Source organism: Pseudophryne corroboree, chromosome 6 (assembly GCF_028390025.1).
Source record: "Pseudophryne corroboree isolate aPseCor3 chromosome 6, aPseCor3.hap2, whole genome shotgun sequence".
NCBI classification, from domain to species: Eukaryota; Metazoa; Chordata; class Amphibia; order Anura; family Myobatrachidae; genus Pseudophryne; species Pseudophryne corroboree.
The window spans coordinates 649235588-649260063 of NC_086449.1; positions in this window are offsets into that span (position 1 = coordinate 649235588).

Sequence of the window (24476 nt, forward strand, 5' to 3'; positions counted from 1 at the left end):
CAACCTCTGAAGCATATATAGGGTTGAATTCCACCTCGTTACCACTTCTTGCTTCAGATGATGGCAGGGCAGGTTCAGGCGTTTTTGGTGTTGCTCCAGTCTTCTGTACGTGGTGCCTGTACGCCGAAAGTGTCCCGCAATTCTTCTGGCCACCGACAGCATCTCTTGCACGCCCCTGTCGTTTTTTAAAAAATTCTGCACCACCAAATTCAAGGTATGTGCAAAACATGGGACGTGCTGGAATTTGCCCAGATTTAATGCGCACACAATATTGCTGGCGTTGTCCGATGCCACAAATCCACAGGAGAGTCCAATTGGGGTAAGCCATTCCGCGATGATCTTCCTCAGTTGCCGTAAGAGGTTTTCAGCTGTGTGCGTATTCTGGAAACCGGTGATACAAAGCGTAGCCTGCCTAGGAAAGAGTTGGCGTTTGCGAGATGCTGCTACTGGCGCCGCCGCTGCTGTTCTTGCGGCGGGAGTCCATACATCTACCCAGTGGGCTGTCACATTTATATAGTCCTGACCCTGCCCTGCTCCACTTGTTCACATGTCCGTGGTTAAGTGGACATTGGGTACAGCTGCATTTTTTAGGACACTGGTGACTCTTTTTCTGAGGTCTGTGTACATTTTCGGTATCGCCTGCCTAGAGAAATGGAACCAAGATGGTATTTGGTACCGGGGACACAGTACCTCCAACAAGTCTCTAGTTGGCTCTGCAGTAATGATGGATACCGGAACCACGTTTCTCACCACCCAGGATGCCAAGGCCTCAGTTATCCGCTTTGCAGCAGGATGACTGCTGTGATATTTCATCTTCCTCGCAAAGGACTGTTGGACAGTCAATTGCTTGGTGGAAGTAGTAAAAGTGGGCTTACGAGTACGACTTCCCCTCTGGGATGACCATCGACTCCCAGCAGCAACAACAGCAGCGCCAGCAGCAGTAGGCGTTACACGCAAGGATGCATCGGAGGAATCCCAGGCAGGAGAGGACTCGTCAGAATTGCCAGTGACATGGCCTGCAGGACTATTGGCATTCCTGGGGAAGGAGGAAATTGACACTGAGGGAGTTGGTGGGGTGGTTTGCGTGAGCTTGGTTACAAGAGGAAGGGATTTACTGGTCAGTGGACTGCTTCCGCTGTCGCCCAAAGTTTTTGAACTTGTCACTGACTTATTATGAATGCGCTGCAGGTGACGTATAAGGGAGGATGTTCCGAGGTGGTTAACGTCCTTACCCCTACTTATTACAGCTTGACAAAGGCAACACACGGCTTGACAAATGTTGTCCGCATTTCTGTTGAAATACTTCCACACCGAAGAGCTGATTTTTTTGGTATTTTCACCAGGCATGTCAACGGCCATATTCCTCCCACGGACAACAGGTGTCTCCCCGGGTGCCTGACTTAAACAAACCACCTCACCATCAGAATCCTCCTTGTCAATTTCCTCCCCAGCGCCAGCAACACCCATATCCTCCTCATCCTGGTGTACTTCAACACTGACATCTTCAATCTGACTATCAGGAACTGGACTGCGGGTGCTCCTTCCAGCACTTGCAGGGGGCGTGCAAATGGTGGAAGGCGCATGCTCTTCACGTCCAGTGTTGGGAAGGTCAGGCATCGCAACCGACACAATTGGACTCTCCTTGTGGATTTGGGATTTCGAAGAACGCACAGTTCTTTGCGGTGCTTTTGCCAGCTTGAGTCTTTTCATTTTTCTAGCGAGAGGCTGAGTGCTTCCATCCTCATGTGAAGCTGAACCACTAGCCATGAACATAGGCCAGGGCCTCAGCCGTTCCTTGCCACTCCGTGTGGTAAATGGCATATTGGCAAGTTTACGCTTCTCCTCCGACAATTTTATTTTAGATTTTGGAGTCCTTTTTTTACTGATATTTGGTGTCTTGGATATTACATGCTCTGTACTATGACATTGGGCATTGGCCTTGGCAGACGACGTTGCTGGCATTTCATTGTCTCGGCCATGACTAGTGGCAGCAGCTTCAGCACTAGGTGGAAGTGGATCTTGATCTTTCCCTAATTTTGGAACCTCAACATTTTTGTTCTCCATATTTTAATAGGCACAACTAAAAGGCACCTCAGGTAAACAATGGAGATGGATGGATACTAGTATACTTATGGATGGACGAGCGACTGCCGACACAGAGGTAGCTACAGCCGTGGACTACCGTACTGTGTCTGCTGCTAATATAGACTGGATGATAATGAGATGAAATCAATATATATATATATATATATATATAATATCACTAGTACTGCAGCCGGACAGGTATATATATTTATTATGTAATGACTGATGACGGACTTGCTGGACACTGTCAGCTCAGCAGCACCGCAGACTGCTACAGTAAGCTACTATAGTAGTATGTATAAAGAAGAAAGAAGAAAAAAAAACACGGGTAGGTGGTATACAATTATGGATGGACGAGCGACTGCCGACACAGAGGTAGCTACAGCCGTGGACTATCGTACTGTGTCTGCTGCTAATATAGACTGGATGATAATGAGATGAAATCAATATATATATATATATATAATATCACACTAGTACTGCAGCCGGACAGGTAGATATATTTATTATGTAATGACTGATGACGGACCTGCTGGACACTGTCAGCTCAGCAGCACCGCAGACTGCTACAGTAAGCTACTATAGTAGTATGTATAAAGAAGAAAAAAAAAACCACGGGTAGGTGGTATACAATTATGGATGGACGAGCGACTGCCGACACAGAGGTAGCTACAGCCGTGGACTACCGTACTGTGTCTGCTGCTAATATAGACTGGATGATAATGAGATGAAATCAATATATATATATATATAATATCACTAGTACTGCAGCCGGACAGGTATATATATTTATTATGTAATGACTGATGACGGACCTGCTGGACACTGTCAGCTCAGCAGCACCGCAGACTGCTACAGTAAGCTACTATAGTAGTATGTATAAAGAAGAAAGAAAAAAAAAACCACGGGTAGGTGGTATACAATTATGGATGGACGAGCGACTGCCGACACAGAGGTAGCTACAGCCGTGGACTACCGTACTGTGTCTGCTGCTAATATAGACTGGATGATAATGAGATGAAATCAATATATATATATATAATATCACACTAGTACTGCAGCCGGACAGGTAGATATATTTATTATGTAATGACTGATGACGGACCTGCTGGACACTGTCAGCTCAGCAGCACCGCAGACTGCTACAGTAAGCTACTATAGTAGTATGTATAAAGAAGAAAGAAAAAAAAAACCACGGGTAGGTGGTATACAATTATGGATGGACGAGCGACTGCCGACACAGAGGTAGCTACAGCCGTGGACTACCGTACTGTGTCTGCTGCTAATATAGACTGGATGATAATGAGATGAAATCAATATATATATATATAATATCACTAGTACTGCAGCCGGACAGGTATATATATTTATTATGTAATGACTGATGACGGACCTGCTGGACACTGTCAGCTCAGCAGCACCGCAGACTGCTACAGTAAGCTACTATAGTAGTATGTATAAAGAAGAAAGAAAAAAAAACCACGGGTAGGTGGTATACAATTATGGATGGACGAGCGACTGCCGACACAGAGGTAGCTACAGCCGTGGACTACCGTACTGTGTCTGCTGCTAATATAGACTGGATGATAATGAGATGAAATCAATATATATATATATAATATCACACTAGTACTGCAGCCGGACAGGTATATATATTTATTATGTAATGACTGATGACGGACCTGCTGGACACTGTCAGCTCAGCAGCACCACAGACTGCTACAGTAAGCTACTATAGTAGTATGTATAAAGAAGAAAGAAAAAAAAAACCACGGGTAGGTGGTATACAATTACGGATGGACGAGCGACTGCCGACACAGAGGTAGCTACAGCCGTGGACTAACGTACTGTGTCTGCTGCTAATATAGACTGGATGATAATGAGATGAAATCAATATATATATATATAATATCACTAGTACTGCAGCCGGACAGGTATATATATTTATTATGTAATGACTGATGACGGACCTGCTGGACACTGTCAGCTCAGCAGCACCGCAGACTGCTACAGTAAGCTACTATAGTAGTATGTATAAAGAAGAAGAAAGAAAAAAAAAAAAAACTGGTAGGTGGTATACAATATTATATATATATTATATACAATTATATATATATATTATATATATTAAACTGGTGGTGATTATTAAACTGGTGGTCAGGTCACTGGTCACACTATCAGCAACTTGCAAGTAGTACTCCTAAGCAGACAATCACAATATATATTATACTGGTGGTCAGTGTGGTCACAATGGCAGTGTGGCACTCTGGCAGCAAAAGTGTGCACTGTACGTTATATGTACTCCTGAGTCCTGCTCTCAGACTCTAACTGCTCCCCACTGTCAGTGTCTCCCCCACAAGTCAGATATACATTATACAGTCACACTATCTATCTATCACTTCAGCAAGTAGTAGTACTCCTCCTAAAGTACTCCTCCTAATGCTCCCCAAAATTACTACTGTGTCTCTCTCTACTCTAGTCTCACTCTCTTCTCTATAAACGGAGAGGACGCCAGCCACGTCCTCTCTCTATGAATCTCAATGCACGTGTGAAAATGGCGGTGACGCGCGGCTCCTTATATAGAATCCGAGTCTCGCGATAGAATCCGAGCCTCGCGAGAATCCGACAGCGGGATGATGACGTTCGGGCGCGCTCGGGTTAACCGAGCAAGGCGGGAAGATCCGAGTCGCTCGGCCCCGTGTAAAAAAAAATGAAGTTCGGGCGGGTTCGGATTCCGAGGATCCGAACCCGCTCATCTCTAGTATATATGTATGCACATGGATATATATGTACTATAATTAAAATAAAGTAAACTTTTATTGCACTTACAAGTGCCACCAGGAAGACAGCAGGCTGCAGAGGATGCTAGACAGTCATTAATAATGCTCATGCAGCTAAAAAAAATAATATTTTTTTTTTTTAGTGGAGGGGGGTTTCTGGGTGCTTGGAACCCCCCCCCCCTGGGTGCGCCACTGACATTATAGTAGCTGCAGCATGTCACACTATTCATACATTATAGCAGCAGCATGTCACCATATAGATACATTATAGCAGCAGCATGTCACCATATAGATACATTATAGCAGCAGCAGGTAACCATATGCATACATTATAGCAGCAGCATGTCACCATATAGATACATTATAGCAGCAGCCGGTAACCATATGCATACATTATAGCAGCTGCAGCATGTCACCATATACATGCATTAAAGCAGCCAGCAGCAGGTTACCATATACATATACTAGTAGCAGCAGCATGTCCCTGTGTACATACATTAAAGAAGACAGCAGCAAGTACCCATATATATATACATTGTATCAGCAGCAGCATGTCACCATGTACATACATTATAGCAGACAGCAGCAGGTACGTGAAACAAAGAAATAAATGGAGAATTCCCAATACACTGGCGCTGTATGTAGCAGCCTTAGATTGCTTACCACCCTAAGATGTCACCAAACATCTAAAACCATACAGAACAAACAACAATATGGGAGGTATACAACCCTAGGCGATTAATTGAAGTACAGAGTTATTTAATGTACAATACGTTCCTTTTAAGAAAACTCTCCAGTGTCCACGTTTAGATCGATTCAATGCTTGACTCCCATTCAAAGTGACGTAGTGCATAAAAACAGAAAATACAAAAGGAAAAAATAGTGAGATACAGTTTTTTTGTAAATATAACGTGTGAATACAAATATTTTTGTGTGTAAACTATTATATATGTTGAACGGTGTACCAAAACTCACACTAAAAAGTGTTAAGATGTGCAACAAAAGGTTTCCTTAGTGCTTGGAAAATTAACGGTGCCATGGAGGGGGTAATTCCAAGTTGATCGCAGCAGGAATTATGATAGCAGTTGGGCAAAACCATGTGCACTGCAGGGGGGGGGGGCAGATATAACATGTGCAGAGAGAGTTAGATTTGGGTGTGGTGTGTTCAATCTGCAATCTAATTTGCAGTGTAAAAATAATGCAGCCAGTATTTACCCTGCACAGAAACAAAATAACCCACCCAAATCTAACTCTCTCTGCAAATGTTATATCTGCCCCCCCTGCAGTGCACATGGTTTTGCCCAACTTCTAAAAAATTTCCTGCTGCGATCAACTTGGAATTACCCCCCATGTTGAGTTAAACAAATGATGTATTAGCAACAAAGGGCCTAATTCAGAGTTGATCGCAGCAGCAAATTTGTTAGCAGTTGGGCAAAACCATGGGGGTCATTCCAAGATGATCGCACGTAGCAACTTTTTGCTGCCTGTGCGATCAACTATGGGGGAGGGTTTTTTTTTGCATAGCAGGGCAGCGAACGCTTGTGCAGCCAAGCTATGCAAAAACATTTTGTGCAGTTTCTGAGTAACTCTGGAGTTACTTACCCGCTGCTATGTCTTCAGCCTGTCAGGTCCCGGAATTGACGTCAGACAACCGCCATGCAAATGCCTGAACACGCCTGCGTTCGCCGCACCACTCCCAGAAAACGGTCAGTTGACGCCCCGGAACTCCTTCCTCCTGTTAATCTTCTTGCGATCACGGCAGCGATCGCTTTCTTTGTTATTTTGTCGTTGCCCATCGATTGGCTTCACTGGGCAACGACGCGCCTGTACATTGTGGCCACCGCGCATTCGCAGAACCGACCCGCAGCAGCATGCAAACGGGTCGGAATGACCCCCCATGTGCACTGCAGGGGGGGGCAGATGTAACATGTGCAGAGGGAGTTAGATTTGGGTGGGGTGTGTTCAAATTGAAATCTAAATTGCAGTGTAAAAATAAAGCAGCCATTATTTACTCTGCACAGAAATAAAATAACCCACCCAAATCCATACCTCCCAACATGACCCTCTCCAGGAGGGACAAAATACTCTGCTCCTGGACTTCCCTCTTAATTCATGATTGTCATCACCTGTGCATAAACACCTTTCTTATCCATTAACCTGTTCAAAACAGGTGCCGGCAATCATAAATTAAGAGGGAAGTCCAGAAGCAGAGCATTCTGTCCCTCCTGGAGAGGGTCATGTTGGGAGGTATGCAAATCTAACTCTCTCTGCAAATGTTATATCTGCCACACCTGCAGTGCACATCCAAGTTGATCGCAGCAGGATATTTTTTAGCAGTTGGGCAAAACTATGTGCACTGCAGGGGAGGGGGGGGGGGGAGATATAACATGTGCAGAGAAAGATAGAATTGGGTGTGGTGAGTTCAATCTGCAATCTAAATTGCAGTGTAAAAATAAAGCAGCCAGTATTTACCCTGCACAGAAACAAAATAACCCACCCAAATCTATCTCTCTCTGCACATGTTATATCTGCCCCCCCCCCCCCCCCCTGCAGTGCACATGATTTTGCCCAACTGCTAAAAAATGTCCTGCTGCGATCAACTTGGAATTATCCCCATGGTTTTGCCCAACTGCTAACAAATTTGCTGCTGCAATCAACTCTGAATTACCCCCAAAGAGCATACCCCACTCACTACAATAATGCTGTAGAAAGGAAAAAAAAGCCTATAAAGGTATCTTTAGCCAATAAGAGAAGGCGTACCCATACTTGCCTACCTGACCCTCTCCATGAGGGAGAAAATGCTCTGTTCCTGGACTTTCCTGGTAATGTATGATTGCCATCACCTGTGGTGAAACACCTTTCTTATCAATTAACTAGCGATGGCAATCATACATTAGCAGGAAAGTCCAGGAACAGAGCATTTTCTCCCTCATGGAGAGGGTCAGGTAGGCAAGTATGGGCGTACCCCACTCACAATGACACAGATGATTTGAAGCGCATCAAGGTATCTTTTAGATGTCTCCTATGGGACTCCCCAAATTGATCCAATCAATGTATTCAACTCATATATATGCCGGGGGAAAAAAGAAATATCCAATGTGTAGTACAAATTATCAAAAGGGTGAGGTATAGGCGTACCCGACTCACTAAGAATAGATGGATTATAAGTGCACCAAGGTATCTGTATATGTTCATAAATAGCAGACATAGCACGCGTACCCCACTCACAGTATTGCGGAAGTTTTCAAAGCACATCAAGGTATCTTTCACTTTTTGTCTTCATAAGGCAGTTCTCCCCAATCCTCCTATTTTACATGTAGAATGTGTTGACCCGGAATAATGTGGCATCCAAAAATCAGGTTTTTAGTAAGGAACCATAAAAAAAAAACATTATTGGACAAAAATCCCCAAACAGAAGGGGCAAAGTCCAATATGCCAATAAAAAGCCACAAGGTTTTAAAATGACAATAATAATAAGAAAAAAAAAGGAAATTGTTGTATTTACAAAAAAACTATCACACTTTTTTTTTTCTTTTTTCTTTTTTTTATGCACTACGTCACTTTGAATGGGAGTCAAGCATTGAATGGATCTAAGCATGGACAATGTAGAGTTTCCTTAAAAGGAACGTATTGTACATTAATAACTCTGTACTTCAATTATGTGCCTAGGGTTGCATACTTCCCATATTGTTGTTTGTTCAGCAGCAGGTACGTATATACATACATTGTAGGAACCAGCAACAGGTACCAATATATTTACACTATAGCAGCAAGCAGCAGGTTCCCATTATAAAATGTGGGAAGTGGCATCATAGAATGAGCTTTAACTGCCTGTACTATAATGTAGCTTGGCCAATATTGGTACTGGATGGGACAGACAGGGGACTCTGTTGTCTGTCTCCATTCCCAGCACTAGAGGCAGCTTCCGTGCTCTAGTGTTTTCCCTCCTAGTGTCAGCTCAGTGCAGGGGAAGGTGCTTAGTACACAGTCTGAGGGCCGGATGTACTAAGGGGGTTTTACTGGGGTTTTACTGCATTATCAAATGTACCAAGACCCAGCTGCCGGGTTTTCGCCGCCCAGGGTATCACCATCTTTGAATGGCGATACCCTATAGAAGCCTATGGTCTTCTTATCACCGGCCACTGCAACCCGCTGCCTGTGTCGCCCCCCGCCGCAGATGCCGACCCCCCTCCACACTGGCATACCTTTCTCCAGGCAGCCTGGACCCGGAAGGTAATCTCCTCCTCCCCCTAGCAACGCAGCCGGAAGTCCTTCCGGCTGCAGGGGGGAGGAGGAGGCGCCGGGGACAGCCTGTTGCCTTGTTCCTGGCAGCTGAGGAGAAGGAGAAACCCAGGGAGGTGACAGAGACACCACCTCCTCACAAGTATCGCGGGTGGCCTCTGTCACCGCATTGCGATGTTGATCGCATATGTTAGTACATATGCGATCAACATTGCGCGAGGGGTGGCGATGTATGTTAATACATCCCGCCCTGAGAGAGTTATTCCTGGGAGAGACAATTACACTGACATGCAGCTTCTGCTCTCCTGTGTGTGTGACCTTGTCTACCCCGCAGCCGCACCCTGTGTGTTCAGCCGCATCCTGTGTGCACTGAATTGCTGTGTCACCGCTGTACTGCTTCACATGTATACTGTGAGTTCCTGCTGCTGCAGAACATCTTCTATACACTACAAGCTGTTATCTCTGTTGTATGAATAAACCAATAATCCTGGTTAAGTGCCGTTGTGTGGACTAACATCCCTATCCAACACTGCAACACTCTGCCAACAGGTTATGGGCCCAGGACCCCAAGTCGGAAAGGCATTCTAAACTAGAAGTACAGGTACATAATACATAAAAGTGCAGCTGATTAAAGAACAAGTAAATTTATTAAATATAGAGAAGAATGTACAGAACAGGGAACAGCGTGAACTTTACAAAGCTAAATGGCACAGAGAATTACACAACGTGGACATTCGCCATGGAGATGCAACTTAAGTGGGAAAAGTTGTGGAAAGTCACAAATGAGCCAGGAGCAGACCCAAACTCAGTTGATGTGGATAGAGCCATCGGGACGATAGGCTTGGCCATGGAATAACACATCCACTCCATTATCAGTGGGAAAGTGTCAGCCAAAGACATGTGGGCAGCTCTGCAAATGGCGTATGAGGACAAAGGTCTGATGAGAAGAATAAACTTGAGGCGTATGTTGTACGGGACTTAGTACCTGTAAAGACATGAACAATTATATTAATAAAATACTGTCAATAGTTCATTAGTTGGCATCTGTGGGGGCACAGGTAGATGACGAGAAAGTGTCAGTGACAATGTTACAAAATCTGACAGCGGAATTTGATTTCCTGGTAGTAGCTTTGGAGTCTAACGATACCAAGCTGACGACAGAAATTGTAGACACATACTGAGGGTTCTGCCTTATTCACAAAAGGTACTAAGTCCAGAAAGCTCAAGTTAAAGTGCTTTATATGTCACAAGGTGGGGCACAAGGCCTCAGATTGCAGACTGAGAAATTGCAGTGTACGCAACAGAAGCGTGACAAACCAAATGAGTCAGCATTGAATGTAGCAGATACAATAGTCACAAGAGGGATTGCTGGTACATGGACTCGGGGGCAACTAGGCATTTCAGTTGTAATCAGGAATGGTTTAATTCACTGACAGCATGTGAACCCATTACAGTAAAAGGGATTGGAGACAAAGTCCTTACTGCTTCAAAATCTGGGACAATCCCAGTGCATCTAAGAATTAAAGGTGAAACAGTTATTATGGCCATCCAAGATGTCTTGTTCATGCCAGAATTGGGAAGCAGTTGTGGTACACTTGTAAGTACGGTTCATGGTATATGGGTTAATCACTGACCTTTCTTGATCTTCCCAGCACTTCTGCTGAGTCACCTGGAAGATGGCTCTTGCTTCAGGTTCGCTAGATAATAACGGGGGTATTAAGACATGGACCAAAACTGTGCGATAACACTTCCGGCCTCACTGAAGCCAGTTTATTTGAATATGGGATAGATAAGTTAGGTGAGGGAAACTCTACCTGTATGGCGATTTCACAACAATCAAATGTAACACATTTATGCAGAAGATCTGAGTGCAGCAATAATCCTTCTTAACAATAATGTCTGTAACTCTGTAATACTGATAAATACGGCAAATATATCACATATACTGGTGGTCAGTAACACATGTCACTCTGAAAACACCACATATAATAACATATCTCACAATACAAACTTTCCACTCTACGGTCATGGGTAGCTTCCCAACCTAATAGTACTTTAACCATGCAGTTTATATGTGTCTTTTAGCATAACACTGAAGTAGTTCTCTGTATCAATGTTCCTGGGGCAGAGTTCCAGTATACCTGAGCTCAGGGTAGAATAACAGCTTCCCAATATATATGTCAACGTGGCTGAAATAGGGATATGGGGGTAATTCCAAGTTGATCGCAGCAGGAAATTTTTTAGAAGTTGGGCAAAACCATGTGCACTGCAGGGGAGGCAGATATAACGTGCTGAGAGGGTTAGATTTGGGTGGGTTATTTTGTTTCTGTGCAGGGTAAATACTGGCTGCTTTATTTTTACACTGCAATTTAGATTGCAGATTGAACACACCACACCCAAATCTAACTCTCTCTGCACATGTTAAATCTGCCTCCCCTGCAGTGCACATGGTTTTGCCCAGTTGCTAACAGAATTCCTGCTGCGATCAACTTGGAATTACCCCCCTATATGCATATATATAAAACCCAACAGTATAAAGTTAATTATCAGAATTAACACAGTCAGGGGCGGATTAGCACACCGGGACGCCGGACCAGATTCCGTTTGGCTGTTCCGGACGTCCCTCAGTGGCCACCATCATCCCCCATGCTGCCAGCCGGCTGCCACGAGCGGAGCTTAGCTCCGATTGCGGCAGTGTTAACTAGAGATGAGCGGGTTCGGTTCCTCGGAATCCGAACCCGCCCGAACTTCAGTTTTTTTTACACGGGTCCGAGCGACTCGGATCTTTCCGCCTTGCTCGGTTAACCCGAGCGCGCCCGAACGTCATCATCCCGCTGTCGGATTCTCGCGAGGCTCGGATTCTATCGCGAGACTCGGATTCTATATAAGGAGCCGCGCGTCGCCGCCATTTTCACACGTGCATTGAGATTCATAGGGAGAGGACGTGGCTGGCGTCCTCTCCGTTTATAGAGAAGAGAGTGAGACTAGAGTAGAGAGAGACACAGTAGTAATTTTGGGGAGCATTAGGAGGAGTACTTTAGGAGGAGTACTACTACTTGCTGAAGTGATAGATAGATAGTGTGACTGTATAATGTATATCTGACTTGTGGGGGAGACACTGACAGTGGGGAGCAGTTAGAGTCTGAGAGCAGGACTTGCTGCCAGAGTGCCACACTGCCATTGTGACCACACTGACCACCAGTATAATATATATTGTGATTGTCTGCTTAGGAGTACTACTTGCAAGTTGCTGATAGTGTGACCAGTGACCTGACCACCAGTTTAATAATCACCACCAGTTTAATATATATAATATATATATATAATTGTATATAATATATATATAATATTGTATACCACCTACCCGTTTTTTTTTTTTTTTCTTTCTTCTTCTTTATACATACTACTATAGTAGCTTACTGTAGCAGTCTGCGGTGCTGCTGAGCTGACAGTGGCCCTCATTCCGAGTTGTTCGCTCGGTAAAAATCTTCGCATCGCAGCGATTTTCCGCTTAATGCGCATGCGCAATGTCCGCACTGCGACTGCGCCAAGTAAATTTGCTATGCACTTAGGAATTTTACTCACGGCTTTTTCATCGGTCTGGCGATCGTAATGTGATTGACAGGAAATGGGTGTTACTGGGCGGAAACAGGCCGTTTTATGGGCGTGTGGGAAAAAACGCTACCGTTTCCGGAAAAAACGCAGGAGTGGCCGGAGAAACGGAGGAGTGTCTGGGCGAACGCTGGGAGTGTTTGTGACGTCAAACCAGGAACGACAAGCACTGAACAGATCGCAGATGCCGAGTAAGTCTGAAGCTACTCTGAAACTGCTAAGTAGTTTGTAATCGCAATATTGCGAATACATCGTTCGCAATTTTAAGAAGCTAAGATTCACTCCCAGTAGGCGGCGGCTTAGCGTGTGTAACTCTGCTAAAATCGCCTTGCGAGCGATCAACTCGGAATGAGGGCCAGTGTCCAGCAGGTCCGTCATCAGTCATTACATAATAAATATATATTATATACCTGTCCGGCTGCAGTACTAGTGATGTTATATATATATATATTGATTTCATCTCATTATCATCAAGTCTATATTAGCAGCAGACACAGTACGGTAGTCCACGGCTGTAGCTACCTCTGTGTCGGCAGTCGCTGGTCCATCCATAATTGTATACCACCTACCCGTGTTTTTTTTTTTTCTTTCTTCTTTATACATACTACTATAGTAGCTTACTGTAGCAGTCTGCGGTGCTGCTGAGCTGACAGTGTCCAGCAGGTCCGTCATCAGTCATTACATAATAAATATATATTATATACCTGTCCGGCTGCAGTACTAGTGATATTATATATATATATATTGATTTCATCTCATTATCATCCAGTCTATATTAGCAGCAGACACAGTACGGTAGTCCACGGCTATAGCTACCTCTGTGTCGGCAGTCGCTGGTCCATCCATAATTGTATACCACCTACCCGTGTTTTTTTTTTTCTTTCTTCTTTATACATACTACTATAGTAGCTTACTGTAGCAGTCTGCGGTGCTGCTGAGCTGACAGTGTCCAGCAGGTCCGTCAAAAGTCATTACATAATAAATATATATTATATACCTGTCCGGCTGCAGTACTAGTGATATTATATATATATATATTGATTTCATCTCATTATCATCCAGTCTATATTAGCAGCAGACACAGTACGGTAGTCCACGGCTGTAGCTACCTCTGTGTCGGCAGTCGCTGGTCCATCCATAATTGTATACCACCTACCCGTGTTTTTTTTTTTTTCTTTCTTCTTTATACATACTACTATAGTAGCTTACTGTAGCAGTCTGCGGTGCTGCTGAGCTGACAGTGTCCAGCAGGTCCGTCATCAGTCATTACATAATAAATATATATTATATACCTGTCCGGCTGCAGTACTAGTGATATTATATATATATATATATTGATTTCATCTCATTATCATCCAGTCTATATTAGCAGCAGACACAGTACGGTAGTCCACGGCTATAGCTACCTCTGTGTCGGCAGTCGCTGGTCCATCCATAATTGTATACCACCTACCCGTGGTTTTTTTTTTCTTTCTTCTTTATACATACTACTATAGTAGCTTACTGTAGCAGTCTGCGGTGCTGCTGAGCTGACAGTGTCCAGCAGGTCCGTCATCAGTCATTACATAATAAATATATATTATATACCTGTCCGGCTGCAGTACTAGTGATATTATATATATATTGATTTCATCTCATTATCATCCAGTCTATATTAGCAGCAGACACAGTACGGTAGTCCACGGCTGTAGCTACCTCTGTGTCGGCAGTCGCTCGTCCATCCCTAAGTATACTAGTATCTATACATCTCCATTGTTTACCTGAGGTGCCTTTTAGTTGTGCCTATTAAAATATGGAGAACAAAAATGTTGAGGTTCCAAAATTAGGGAAAGATCAAGATCCACTTCCACCTCGTGCTGAAGCTGCTGCCACTAGTCATGGCCGAGACGATGAAATGCCAGCAACGTCGTCTGCCAAGGCCGATGCCCAATGTCATAGTACAGAGCATGTAAAATCCAAAACACCAAATATCAGTAAAAAAAGGACTCCAAAATCTAAAATAAAATTGTCGGAGGAGAAGCGTAAACTTGCCAATATGCCATTTACCACACGGAGTGGCAAGGAACGGCTGAGGCCCTGGCCTATGTTCATGGCTAGTGGTTCAGCTTCACATGAGGATGGAAGCACTCAGCCTCTTGCTAGAAAAATGAAAAGACTCAAGCTGGCAAAAGCACCGCAAAGAACTGTGCGTTCTTCGAAATCCCAAATCCACAAGGAGAGTCCAATTGTGTCGGTTGCGATGCCTGACCTTCCCAACACTGGACGTGAAGAGCATGCGCCTTCCACCATTTGCACGCCCCCTGCAAGTGCTGGAAGGAGCACCCGCAGTCCAGTTCCTGATAGTCAGATTGAAGATGTCAGTGTTGAAGTACACCAGGATGAGGAGGATATGGGTGTTGCTGGCGCTGGGGAGGAAATTGACAAGGAGGATTCTGATGGTGAGGTGGTTTGTTTAAGTCAGGCACCCAGGGAGACACCTGTTGTCCGTGGGAGGAATATGGCCGTTGACATGCCTGGTGAAAATACCAAAAAAATCAGCTCTTCGGTGTGGAAGTATTTCAACAGAAATGCGGACAACATTTGTCAAGCCGTGTGTTGCCTTTGTCAAGCTGTAATAAGTAGGGGTAAGGACGTTAACCACCTTGGAACATCCTCCCTTATACGTCACCTGCAGCACATTCATAATAAGTCAGTGACAAGTTCAAAAACTTTGGGCGACAGCGGAAGCAGTCCACTGACCAGTAAATCCCTTCCTCTTGTAACCAAGCTCACGCAAACCACCCCACCAACTCCCTCAGTGTCAATTTCCTCCTTCCCCAGGAATGCCAATAGTCCTGCAGGCCATGTCACTGGCAATTCTGACGAGTCCTCTCCTGCCTGGGATTCCTCCGATGCATCCTTGCGTGTAACGCCTACTGCTGCTGGCGCTGCTGTTGTTGCTGCTGGGAGTCGATGGTCATCCCAGAGGGGAAATCGTAAAACCACTTTTACTACTTCCACCAAGCAATTGACTGTCCAACAGTCCTTTGCGAGGAAGATGAAATATCACAGCAGTCATGCTGCTGCAAAGCGGATAACTGAGGCCTTGGCATCCTGGGTGGTGAGAAACGTGGTTCCGGTATCCATCATTACTGCAGAGCCAACTAGAGACTTGTTGGAGGTACTGTGTCCCCGGTACCAAATACCATCTAGGTGTTATGCACACCAGTGCCTGCAGGAAAGTACTGGTGTCAGGACTGTTATGCACTCCAGTGCCTGCAGGAATGTACTGGTGTTTGAACTGTTATGCAAAACAAATGGACTTACAGACAGACTGGGGAATATGACATAACGTACACAGAAGGTGATAGGTTAACAAAATACACACAAAGTGAACAGAGAAGCCCAGAGGCTAAGGAACTGGGTATCTCCCTTGTATTAGAACTGCTCAGATGGGAAAAGCAAGATGTTGTGTTTTAATACGTAGAGAACCCGAAATGCTGTTGCTAAGGGCAACAGCAAAACCCTAAAGGGTTACCAACGGGTGTGGCAGTAAACTCCTTGGTCAGAGATGGAATGATAGACACAAGGAGAGTCTCCACAATCCTAATTCTCACTTGCAGTGCACAGGTTCAGCTTACTGCCACTAAACTGACCCCTGACACCTAGCACAGTGAGACAGGATTAGACAGGCAAGTCTTAGAATACAGCCGCAAACTTGCTAAGTTCACAGAGTAGTAACAGAACCCCAGCAAGCTAAATGACTGACTCCAGTCTTACTGCTAGGTCTGGATTGGCAGAGTGTAATACCAAATCCCCAGGCCTATTTGCAGTAAGCAACAAACAAATACAAAGCTACACAGTACTGGCTAACTTTCAGAAACTGACTAACCAACAAAGATTCAGCAGCATCTGCTTACCCTGAGAAGAGGCCTTATAAAGCAGGTGCTGTCCACGCCCCACTCAGACCTCACAGACTGTGAGCACAAAAACCAGCACCGGATCCCCTGCCATGCACAGAGCCTATAACCACTGCACAGTAAAAGACCCGAACCGGAGTATCAGCTGCGCTCAGGTCACTCCGCTAGCACTTGTCTCCCGGTTGCCATGACGACGTGGCAGCACAGGGCAGGAGACCCTAACAGTACCCCCCCCTCTGACGAGGGGTCAAAGAACCCCTACCACCGGGTTTATCGGGGAACTGCGAGAAGAAAGAGCGTATCAGTCTGGGGGCATGAAAATCACAACTGCGCACCCACGACCGCTCCTCCGGGCCATACCCCTTCCAGTGCACCAAAAATGACAGCCGACCCCGAACCACCTTGGAGTCAAGAATCCTTTCAACAACAAACTCCCTCTGGCCACGTATCAGAAGAGGGGAAGGTCTTCCACTGGAAGAAGGATTACTAATCGCCCGTTTTAAAAGGGAACAATGAATGGTTTTATTGGTACCCAAAGAACGGGGCAGATCTAACTGAAATGCCACCGGATTGATAACCCTGGTGATCTTATAAGGGCCAATGAACCGGGGGCCTAACTTATGAGATGGCTGTCTCAACTTCAAATTCTTGGTAGACAACCAGACGAAGTCTCCTAATTTGAAGCTGCAGGGTCTTTTCCGCTTATCAAAAACCCTTTTGGTCACTAATGACACAGACACAAGGGCTTTCTTCACTTTCCGCCAAATACCTCTAAGGACCGAAACCACAGAGGAACCACCAGGCGTGGAGTCCAGGGGGTCAAAAGAATTGGCCTTAGGATGATGCCCATACACACAAAGGAAGGGAGAGATCCCTGTAGCAGAGTGAGCCGCGTTGTTATAGGCAAACTCCGCCATGGACAGATGAGCAACCCAATCAGTCTGACACTTGGAGACATAACACCTGAGGAACTGCTCCAAGGACTGGTTCACCCTTTCAGTCTGCCCATTAGACTGCGGATGGTAGCCCGACGACAAGCTGACAGAAATCTGGAGATCGGAACAAAATGCCCTCCAGAATTTGGCCACAAACTGGGATCCGCGGTCAGAGACCACATCAAGTGGCAACCCGTGGAGACGCACAACATGCAGCATAAATAATTCAGACAGGCGTCTGGCCGATGGCAGCCCAACCAGTGGAACAAAGTGCGCCATCTTCGAAAACCTGTCAACGACAACCCAGATGGCTGTCATCCCCGAGGATTTGGGCAAGTCCACCACAAAATCCATTGAAATGTGGGTCCATGGCTTAGATGGGATAGAGAGTGGATGTAATGGGCCAACCGGAACCCCTCTAGGAGTCTTATTTCGGGCACAGATGTCACATGCCCGAACCCACTGATCCACATCCTTAGCCACCGAGGGCCACCGCACCGCCCTAGATAGCAACTCCCGAGTTCTGGCAATACCCGGGTGACCTGCAGACTTCTTGGCATGGAATTCCAGGAACACTCGCTGTCTTAACCTAGGAGGCACAAACAAAAGACCTACCGGAAGGTCTGGAGGAGCCTGCTCCTGTGCTCTAAGGACTAATGATAAGAGGTCCTGGGTAATGCCCACTTTAATACATGATGGGGAAACAATGGGCAACGGCTCCTCGGTGGTCTCCTGGATTGGAGCAAAACTCCGCGAGAGCGCATCAGCCTTGATGTTTTTTGACCCAGGGCGATATGTTATCAAAAAATTAAAGCGAGCAAAAAACAAAGCCCATCGTGCCTGCCTGGCATTGAGACGCTTCGCTGACTCTAAATATGCCAGATTCTTATGGTCAGTGAGAATTGAGACCACAAACTTAGCCCCCTCAAGCCAGTGTCTCCACTCCTCGAGTGCATCCTTAATAGCCAACAATTCCCCATCACCCTCAGGCACTGAAGTTTTCCGGCTTTTCTGGGCATGATACTACCACATGACCTTTATTCCCACAGTACAAACACAACCCCTGCTGTCTTCTCCGCGTCTTCTCACGCGAGGAGAGGCGGGTAGCCCCAATCTGCATAGGCTCCTCTGAAAATTCCTCAGAGTCTGAGGTTCCCTTGGGAAGGAAATCTCAGTCTCCCTTTCAAGCCTACGCTCTCTCAGCCGTCTATCCACCCGGATGGATAACTGCATGAGCTGATCCAAGCTATCAGGCAAGGGATATTGTACCAGTTGGTCCTTTATCTGGTTAGAAAGACCTCTTCGGTACTGGTGTCTCAGGGCTGGGTCATTCCACTGGGTATCATGGGCCAACCTCCGAAACTCCGTACAGTAAACCTCAACTGGCCTTCGCCCTTGCTTAAGGATCGAAATCTGAGCCTCGGCTGAGGCCGTCTTGTCAGGGTCATCATACAACATGCCCAGTGCCGTAAAAAAAGCATCAACACTTTTAAGCGACGGACAGTCAGGCTGCAACCCATATGCCCAGACCTGTGGGTCTCCTTGTAGCAAGGAAATCACTATGCCCACCCGCTGAATCTCCGACCCAGAAGACTGAGGCCTAAGCCGGAAGTAAAGCTTGCAGCTCTCCTTGAAACAAAAGAACTGCGAGCGATCTCCAGAAAAACGATCCGGGAGATTTACTTTCGGCTCCTTAACCCCTGCAGGTGCTGCTGCTGCGGGAGCTCCGCCAGCAGCCTGGGAGGTGTGCATTTTAATGGACAAATCATTAAATTGTCGAGTCAGGACCTGCACCTGATCGACCACCTGTTGCAACGTATTTTGAGGGGTATGCTCCATATTCCCACAAAATTTCAACAGGAGTATTAGGCTGCTGAATATGTTATGCACACCAGTGCCTGCAGGAAAGTACTGGTGTCAGGACTGTTATGCACTCCAGTGCCTGCAGGAATGTACTGGTGTTTGAACTGTTATGCAAAACAAATGGACTTACAGACAGACTGGGGAATATGACATAACGTACACAGAAGGTGATAGGTTAACAAAATACACACAAAGTGAACAGAGAAGCCCAGAGGCTAAGGAACTGGGTATCTCCCTTGTATTAGAACTGCTCAGATGGGAAAAGCAAGATGTTGTGTTTTAATACGTAGAGAACCCGAAATGCTGTTGCTGAGGGCAACAGCAAAACCCTAAAGGGTTACCAACGGGTGTGGCAGTAAACTCCTTGGTCAGAGATGGAATGATAGACACAAGGAGAGTCTCCACAATCCTAATTCTCACTTGCAGTGCACAGGTTCAGCTTACTGCCACTAAACTGACCCCTGACACCTAGCACAGTGAGACAGGATTAGACAGGCAAGTCTTAGAATACAGCCGCAAACTTGCTAAGTTCACAGAGTAGTAACAGAACCCCAGCAAGCTAAATGACTGACTCCAGTCTTACTGCTAGGTCTGGATTGGCAGAGTGTAATACCAAATCCCCAGGCCTATTTGCAGTAAGCAACAAACAAATACAAAGCTACACAGTACTGGCTAACTTTCAGAAACTGACTAACCAACAAAGATTCAGCAGCATCTGCTTACCCTGAGAAGAGGCCTTATAAAGCAGGTGCTGTCCACGCCCCACTCAGACCTCACAGACTGTGAGCACAAAAACCAGCACCGGATCCCCTGCCATGCACAGAGCCTATAACCACTGCACAGTAAAAGACCCGAACCGGAGTATCAGCTGCGCTCAGGTCACTCCGCTAGCACTTGTCTCCCGGTTGCCATGACGACGTGGCAGCACAGGGCAGGAGACCCTAACACTAGGTTCCATTTCTCTAGGCAGGCGATACCGAAAATGTACACAGACCTCAGAAAAAGAGTCACCAGTGTCCTAAAAAATGCAGCTGTACCCAATGTCCACTTAACCACGGACATGTGGACAAGTGGAGCAGGGCAGGGTCAGGACTATATGACTGTGACAGCCCACTGGGTAGATGTATTGACTCCCGCCGCAAGAACAGCAGCGGCGGCACCAGTAGCAGCATCTCGCAAACGCCAACTCTTTCCTAGGCAGGCTACGCTTTGTATCACCGGTTTCCAGAATACGCACACAGCTGAAAACCTCTTACGGCAACTGAGGAAGATCATCGCGGAATGGCTTACCCCAATTGGACTCTCCTGTGGATTTGTGGCATCGGACAACGCCAGCAATATTGTGTGCGCATTAAATCTGGGCAAATTCCAGCACGTCCCATGTTTTGCACATACCTTGAATTTGGTGGTGCAGAATTTTTTTAAAAACGACAGGGGCGTGCAAGAGATGCTGTCGGTGGCCAGAAGAATTGCGGGACACTTTCGGCGTACAGGCACCACGTACAGAAGACTGGAGCAACACCAAAAACGCCTGAACCTGCCCTGCCATCATCTGAAGCAAGAAGTGGTAACGAGGTGGAATTCAACCCTATATATGCTTCAGAGGTTGGAGGAGCAGCAAAAGGCCATTCAAGCCTATACAATTCAGCACGATATAGGAGGTGGAATGCACCTGTCTCAAGCGCAGTGGAGAATGATTTCAACGTTGTGCAAGGTTCTGCTGCCCTTTGAACTTGCCACACGTGAAGTCAGTTCAGACACTGCCAGCCTGAGTCAGGTCATTCCCCTCATCAGGCTTTTGCAGAAGAAGCTGGAGACATTGAAGGAGGAGCTAACACGTAGCGATTCCGCTAGGCATGTGGGACTTGTGGATGGAGCCCTTAATTCGCTTAACAAGGATTCACGGGTGGTCAATCTGTTGAAATCAGAGCACTACATTTTGGCCACCGTGCTCGATCCTAGATTTAAAACCTACCTTGGATCTCTCTTTCCGGCAGACACAAGTCTGCTGGGGTTCAAAGACCTGCTGGTGAGAAAATTGTCAAGTCAAGCGGAACGCGACCTGTCAACATCTCCTCCTTCACATTCTCCCGCAACTGGGGGTGCGAGGAAAAGGCTCAGAATTCCGAGCCCACCCGCTGGCGGTGATGCAGGGCAGTCTGGAGCGACTGCTGATGCTGACATCTGGTCCGGACTGAAGGACCTGTCAACGATTACGGACATGTCGTCTACTGTCACTGCATATGATTCTCTCCCCATTGAAAGAATGGTGGAGGATTATATGAGTGACCGCATCCAAGTAGGCACGTCACACAGTCCGTACTTATACTGGCAGGAAAAAGAGGCAATTTGGAGGCCCTTGCACAAACTGGCTTTATTCTACCAAAGTTGCCCTCCCACAAGTGTGTACTCCGAAAGAGTGTTTAGTGCCGCCGCTCACCTTGTCAGCAATCGGCGTACGAGGTTACTTCCAGAAAATGTGGAGAAGATGATGTTCATTAAAATGAATTATAATCAATTCCTCCGTGGAGACATTGACCAGCAGCAATTGCCTCCACAAAGTACACAGGGAGCTGAGATGGTGGATTCCAGTGGGGACGAATTGATAATCTGTGAGGAGGGGGATGTACACGGTGATATATCGGAGGATGATGATGAGGTGGACATCTTGCCTCTGTAGAGCCAGTTTGTGCAAGGAGAGATTAATTGCTTCTTTTTTGGTGGGGGTCCAAACCAACCCGTCATTTCAGTCACAGTCGTGTGGCAGACCCTGTCACTGAAATGATGGGTTGGTTAAAGTGTGCATGTCCTGTTTATACAACATAAGGGTGGGTGGGAGGGCCCAAGGACAATTCCATCTTGCACCTCTTTTTTCTTTAATTTTTCTTTGCGTCATGTGCTGTTTGGGGAGTGTTTTTTGGTGCCACTCCTAGATGGGCCAGGTGTTTGTGTCGGCCACTAGGGTCGCTTATCTTACTCACACAGCTACCTCATTGCGCCTCTTTTTTTCTTTGCGTCATGTGCTATTTGGGGAGTGTTTTTTGGAAGGGCCATCCTGCGTGACACTGCAGTGCCACTCCTAGATGGGCCAGGTGTTTGTGTCGGCCACTAGGGTCGCTTATCTTACTCACACAGCTACCTCATTGCGCCTCTTTTTTTCTTTGCGTCATGTGCTGTTTGGGGAGTGTTTTTTGGAAGGGCCATCGTGCGTGACACTGCAGTGCCACTCCTAGATGGGCCCGGTGTTTGTGTCGGCCACTAGGGTCGCTTATCTTACTCACACAGCTACCTCATTGCGCCTCTTTTTTTCTTTGCGTCATGTGCTGTTTGGGGAGTGTTTTTTGGAAGGGCCATCCTGCGTGACACTGCAGTGCCACTCCTAGATGGGCCCGGTGTTTGTGTCGGCCACTAGAGTCGCTTATCTTACTCACACAGCTACCTCATTGCGCCTCTTTTTTTCTTCTTTGCGTCATGTGCTGTTTGGGGAGTGTTTTTTGGAAGGGCCATCCTGCGTGTCACTGCAGTGCCACTCCTAGATGGGCCCGGTGTTTGTGTCGGCCACTAGGGTCGCTTAGCTTAGTCATCCAGCGACCTCGGTGCAAATTTTAGGACTAAAAATAATATTGTGAGGTGTGAGGTATTCAGAATAGACTGAAAATGAGTGGAAATTATGGTTTTTGAGGTTAATAATACTTTGGGATCAAAATGACCACCAAATTCTATGATTTAAGCTGTTTTTTAGTGTTTTTTGAAAAAAACACCCGAATCCAAAACACACCCGAATCCGACAAAAAAAATTCGGTGAAGTTTTGCCAAAACGCGGTCGAACCCAAAACACGGCCGCGGAACCGAACCCAAAACCAAAACACAAAACCCGAAAAATTTCAAGTGCACATCTCTAGTGTTAACTCCACCGGAGGAGCTGCTGCGCATGTGCAGCCGCAGCAGTTCCCCCATAAGCCTTTGTAGGGCCAGGCCGTCAGTCTGCACTGACGGCTCTGCCTCCAGGACCGCCTCCAGCCCTGAGGCTTCCTCCGGCTCCAGACAGTTTCCATCCTCGCAGCCACAACAGTTTCCCTCCTCGCAGCCACAGCAGCCAGGCAAGTCTTTGTAAATGAAAGGCAAAGCTGTGTCCTGTCTACACCATGATGTGCCAAATATATATATACACATATATATATAAATATATATATTATACGTATATGTATACATGTGTGTGTGTGTGTGTGTGTGTGTGTGTGTGTGTGTGTGTGTATATATATATATATGTAAATATATATATATATGTAAATACTGTTTGTTTGTATATATATATATATATATATATATACTGTATATATACTGTATATATATGTATGTATATATATATATATATATATATATATACTGTGTGTGTGTTTATGTATATATATATATATATATATATAAACAAACTTCATATGACCGGCACTCCACTAACCCACTGTAAGTACCTGGGTACCCTCCCACAGAACACAAAGGACCGGCAGACAGCAATAGAATCAACGGGCGGCACTCCAAGGCTTTTGCAATAAACAAGGCTTACACCATGCTGGTCAGTCAACGTTTCAGATGTTTATCTTAACACCTTTCGTCAGGATACTGACAAAAAGTGTTAAGATAAACATCTGAAATGTTGACTGACCAGCATGATGTAAGCCTTGTTTATTGCAAAAATCTTGGAGTGCCGCCCGTTGTTTCTAGTGATATATATATATATATATATATATATATATTAGAGATGAGCGTGTTCGGTTCGCCGAGAACCGAACCCTACCGAACTCCACGTGTCAAACACGGTTCCGAGCCTGGCTCGGTTATTCCCGTCTGACTCGGAAAACCCGAACGAGGCAAAACGTCATCATCCCGCTGTCGGATTCTCGCGAGATTCAGATTCCATATAAAGAGCCGCGCGTCGCCGCCATTTTCAATCATGCATTGTAGAGAGAGCGGAGAGGACGTGGCTACGTTCTCTCAGTGGAAATCTCAATCTCAATATCAGTGCTCAGTATCAGTGCTTACTTATTGCTGCTCAGTAATAC